Raw genomic sequence first — 6,156 nt, 5'->3', positions numbered from 1 at the left:
ACCCTCCATCATAATAATATAGTCTTCATATGCACATATGTATATATAAAATGTATGTACTTATAATACTTATCTCCTCGCAAAAAAAACACATCACTATGATTTGTCCACTTTCTATGAAGAATTTCCAGAATAGTTTTTCATGTAGTGTGGATGCTGATGCATGGATATGATTGCGGTCAATAAGATAGAAATGGATAACATAAGTGACCAAATTTAAACTTGCAGGAATGTAATTTTGGAGGAAAAGTACAAGTACAAGGTGGACCTACAGAAAACTGATTCTGAAAATACCATATGACGTCCTATTATTGAAGTAATCGATGGAAAAACACCAAAATGAGAACGTATTTGGTTTTACGCAATCACAGCCTAAAAAAGTGGACGACGCTAAATAAGCCGGAACCGTTTTCATAACGATAGTAAACAAAACAAAGGTATCCATGGGCCACAAAACGAAACAATAAATATAAAAACAATATAATAAAGAGCATTCATGTACGATAAATGCGGGAGTATATACACATACCCCAACTGAAAGCACAATGCATCTGTCACTCACACAGGCAGTATATCACGACAAAGAATATTATAGAAGAAAAAACTAATAGAAAAAGACAAATGACGATGGTGAACTTCATTCGTGATAGTCCTAGCGGTATGAATTAAATGAACTTCGAAATATAAAATGAAAAAGAAGACATGTTTGAAAATGAAGTTATGCTGGCTGTCATGGCCTATAAATAAGGTCAACCTTTAAAATAACAAACAAATACCAACAGCAAAGCTTCGTGAAAAACCTGAAGGTCAACGTGTCTCTATCAAAGAAATGTAAGTAAACAAATTAGAATAATTTGATCGTATTTTCAACCACCTTTGGCAGAAATTGTGTTTTCTTAGCTATGCTTAGATTGCTTGAACAATTGAGAATCGATATCTTCAAGAGCGACACGGAGAACATAATATTAGAGCCCCCACTATATTTCCAAATCCCTCATAAACGATAAAATTAGAGAAATATTTTGCCGACCGGATGGATATGGAAATTTGCTTTTGCCCCGATTCATTACGGACTTAAATAAATTCCAGGCGTAATTCTGTTTGAAGATTCACTTTTCATATATAAGCGGCTGGTGTTTTAACACCCCATGCCACACGCCTTTTTAGAATGACAACAAAAATAATAATAGTCCAAGAGAGAGGAAAATTCATCTGTCAATTAATACGAAAACAAATATTAATGCAGAGTACTAAGGAAGAAATGATTCGTAGAAAAATAAAAAATGACGATCGAGGATTCCATGCGTAAACGTGTTTGCGATGTAAGTGAGATTCACGTCCAACAATGACATCAAAAATAGATGAAAATGCAGTTAAGTTTGAAGTCTTGTCTGCAGCAACAAGGTCGACCTTCAAAAGAAGAAGAACCCAAACCAACCAGTCTTTCGAACCGGCGAAGCTTTTCGAAACACGAAAATTCAAAGCCAATATATCTGAAGGTCATCGTCTCTCTCTCGTCAAGGAGTAAGCAGCCAAGTTATCTTAATTCCCTCGTACTCTCAACCATATATTTTGCTGAACATTATGTTGCCTATTTTATTGTGGAGACATTAACTCCAAATCTGGCAATGTGCGACGAAAGATTGCCCTTTAAATGACTTCGTAAAAATATAAAGTGACGGTAGGTGTCTCGTGGTGTAAATGAAAACAGCTGGATAGGTTATTCAGTCGTTAAACTTGAATACCTATAGCAAGGATTTCCCAATGACAAAGAATTCATTAACTTATTTAATAAGTAAATGCATTACGAAGAAATGGACGATTAAGTTAGGAGCCTTTCCCATGCTTTCAAACATATAGTAGAGATCGACGCAAGATCTTATCAAAATGTATATCCGTTGCAAAGTAGGCAGTTCATTAAAGGCTTATGAGTAGGTTTTCAGTAAATGCCAACTAGAAAACACTATTAACATTCGTTCATCACGTTAAAATATAATCGAATAACAGCAACAATCGAATAAGGCCAATCCTTCACCAAATGCAAATACAGACGGAAGAACACTCGTAAAGCCTATTCACAAGGCGCTAATATCCATGACGAATACTCAGGTGTAGGTAAAATTTTAGAATCCACTAAGTGGTAAAATGATTAATTTTGAAATATTAAACTATGACAGGGAAATTTAAAAAAAATCGTCACCTCCATCTTGAGATCTACGCAAAAAAACCTAAACGCATACGAAGCTCTATCGATCTTATTTTGTATTTTCCCTGCATTGTTTCTAATAATTCGATTAACGGAGGAACAAGACAAAGAAAAATAAAATCTTCAGTTCGTAGACGAAAGCATATAACCCCGCACATGTAAATAAATAATTACTTCCATTTGAAGTAAAGGTTAGCATATTAATGGCAACATTTTGGCATTTAACATAATGAAATAATGTATAATATTAAAAAATGAAATCCACTTACCATTTCTCCCCTCAGGATATCTCTCCGACGTAATATAATTCCCAGAAATTCCACACTCGTATAACTGACACAGCACTATTTTTACACGGACAAAATTTACTGGAAATAATAAGAAATGGACACACATTAACATAATGCTATCATCAAGCAGAAACCAAGAGTACAAAACCCGAATGATTAAATATTACCGATGCAACGTCCGGCTATTGTGAACACGGAAAAGTGTACATCGGAAATTAAAAAATAGCGAAAAATGATAGTTAATCAACTTAACTATTCAATGCAATTCTTATAATTTGCAACAGTCGTGTGATTCAACGGTAAAGAAGAGAAAGTTAGCGAAAAAAAATGAGAAGTTTTTTTGGTTGAATTCAAACGAAATATCCGAATAACTGCGATAAACTTAAGCGATCACAACTGCTTGCCGACGACAGAAAGGAGAGAGACGTCTACTTCAAATATAAACGCGAATTATATTAAGAAGTTAGTCCAGTAAGATCTCCGCATAACTCTCGCGACTGAAAACATCTGGGTGTAACAAGCGATGGTCAAATGGGGCAGTCTTGCGAGAATTCCATCTCCTTGGTGATAAGGCCCATAAAACTCGGAATATTCTTGCGGCAAGAGCTACCTCCGAATACGAGAATAATACGAGATAACAATCGCTTAAACCAAACGATGGGGGACGAATTCCTTCGAGTAAGCTGTTCTCAAAACCTCTTAAGGAAATCGTCTCACCGGAGGAGTGAGTTCGTATGACCTTAGGGAAAAAGTACTTGGCAAGCAATTCACATATTATCGCAATCATGTCTTAGTGATCAGAATCCGCCTTACATTAGTGAAAATAAGATCGCAATATGACCAATGGATCGCTGCAACGGACAATTTACCAACATCTGATATGCGAGACATTCTGACGACATTACTGAAACTAGATCACTAGACATCGAACTCAATTTGTGAACAATGTAGACTCGCAATAACTCTCGGATTCGTGAAAGCGAAAAAGCGGTAATGAATAGGGAATGTATTGAAAATCGAAAAGAGAAAATATATCCCAATATCGTCCTATCTTTGGCAGGAACAATGGAAACACAGTAATCACTCTCTAATATATCACAATTACGCTACCTTCAAACATTTGAGGTTCTTTGCCAAGGGTAATACAAAATAATCAAAGGCGGGATAAATCTCAATAAAGTAGAGAAAATCACGAATTATTATAAGCACCAGGCAAAGCAGATTCACTGATATATTAAACACTAAAATGTTATAGCAATGACATATGTATGACACGATAAAAACGTGAACTAATGAATGGCTTGTTTACTTACGTCTTAACTCCACGGTGGTTAGCAGGACACTGAGAAGGATTGGGGCTCCGTGGATGCGATTCGTCACCTGAGTGAAGGACGTTTGTGACGTCACGAAAATTTGAGTCTCATTTATTTCGTAAAAAATGAAAATAGAGTATCAGTGTTCAGCTAATAATTAATATAAAATTTAAAATGAATTTTAAATGTAATATTTTTGAATACATTCTTTTAAAATAATTTTAAAACTATTACGCCACTTTTTGATTAAAGATTTCGAACACCGATTGGCTTTTGTTTTCCTGACGTCACGTCTGCTTTCCTTGTGCGCGGAACAAGTTCGTCTGTCTCAGTGTCTGGGCCCTTTTGACTCTCCGACGGTTTTTAAATGCTCTTTTCAACTTCCATTTTCGTATCCTCCCCACCTCCCTGACTTTCCTCCTCCACCCACAACTCAACGGTCTTCTTAACCGTCATCACACCATATGACTCGTTATCTTTTGTCTCATTTCAAACTGCTTGCACACCGCTATAGCGTAACATTGTCTACATCAACAGACGGCTGTTTCTAACTCCATTGACGTCTGTATGACGACCCAATGGATACACGGATGCAGATACGTGATTATTTTTCGTGCACGCGGAGTTTGCTGGAGAAATTTAAAAACAGTGAAATAGCGTGTGCACGAGAGGTCAGAATTGGAAGAAAACCTGGTGCAAAGAGCGGCTTGCTGGGACGACATAAACGTGATTGGCAGTATTTGGGTCCGTGAGTAAAATATTATTATTAATGTGTATTATCATTATAATTGCCATCGTATAATATGCATTTCATTGCTTGATTCGTCGTTGTTTGGCTAATATCCATCAAAATACAATAACATGGTCAACTGCTGGGATCTTATGATTCAATTTGCTGCACTTTTTGACTCCACAACTCATCACAAACATCTGGCCGCCCTGCGTTTTATCAGCGGGAAAATCGGTTTCCCTTCGAACGGTATTTCTTTCTTAAGGCATAATTAAGCGGTACATTAAAACGTACGGGTTAATGTGTGAATGAATGAACGACTTTGGTGGATATAAACGGAATATTTCACGAATGCATGAACAAAATTAGAACAGGTTCCATTTCCTGTAGATGCATTTGCTTAAGCTAGGTGGTTACACGCAGGGCCGGCCTTAGGGCGGGGCGACCACCACGGGCCCCGCGCTTTGAGGGGGCCCCGCGTTCCGGAACAAAAAATAAAATATGCGATAGTTTTGAAAACCCAATTCCAACTATTACTGTATTGTTAAGTCCAGGCTAGACAAAAATTAATATCATGAAAAAGGAATAATAATGCAGTAAATTTATTGTGCAATTGCGTTTGTCAGTACAGTACTGTGTCGTGTGAGTGATAACAACGAACTCAACTGCGTGATGGTATCATAACGGCGTAATTACGAAGTCTGAATTTGGGAGGGGAACGCATACTTAGCCAGAGAATGGTAGGGATTAAAAATGCTCGAGTTTGTAGATGGGGTATAGAGTTTAATATTTTAAGTGAACGGCCCCGCAGTGAAAGTTCGCCCCTGGCCCCGCACCTGCTGGGGCCGGCCCTGGTTACCGGGTGCATTTTCATGTTCATAAACGCGTTCGTACATTCAGACATTAAGTTGTAAATGGTTGATATTCCGTGTAAACAGGCCGTAAGTGACGGTCTCTTCTGTGTATTTTTACAGGTAAATTCTTCATCGCCGTTTTGCTGGGAAATGATCCTACGGTACACGTGCTTTACTGCTTACAGAGAATGGGGGTACGGAATGTCCTCCCCATGTTTACGTCTCTCCATAGCAACCTTCCGTTTGATGCAGCGATCGAGTGAGTGATTACAATATAATTATATTTTCGTAAATCCCCTCAAATATAGTTCCACGCCCCACCGCAATTGTTCAATGGCGCCCTTTGTGTTGTCTTTTCAACAGGAATCCCTCATTAATATTCCATAAACTTATCGGGTTGCATAGGATGGGTTATTGATATTGTTTTCACAGTCCCATAATATATTACAAGTATTTTTTCAATTTCTCGGATAAACTACCTGTATCTCAGCAATATTTAATGTGGTCACTTATTGATATTTATGATTATCATTTGTTTGCTTAATCACCCTATCAATATAATCCCTACAAGTCCCATACTATAACGATAATCCCATAATATTTATTCAAACTATCGGATTCATGCAATATATCTATTTAAATCTACATCTACTTCCAAAATCTCTTACATATACTTCCAAAATCCTTTCTAATGCCGTATTTATTCTTCGGTGTAATTTTACAGTGATGCTGTTCCAATCGTTTTCCTGGGCATTGATCCAAG

The sequence above is a fragment of the Ischnura elegans genome, chromosome X (assembly GCF_921293095.1).
Source record: "Ischnura elegans chromosome X, ioIscEleg1.1, whole genome shotgun sequence".
In the NCBI taxonomy this organism is placed as follows: Eukaryota; Metazoa; Arthropoda; class Insecta; order Odonata; family Coenagrionidae; genus Ischnura; species Ischnura elegans.
Note: the sequence above shows the minus strand (reverse complement) of the source record.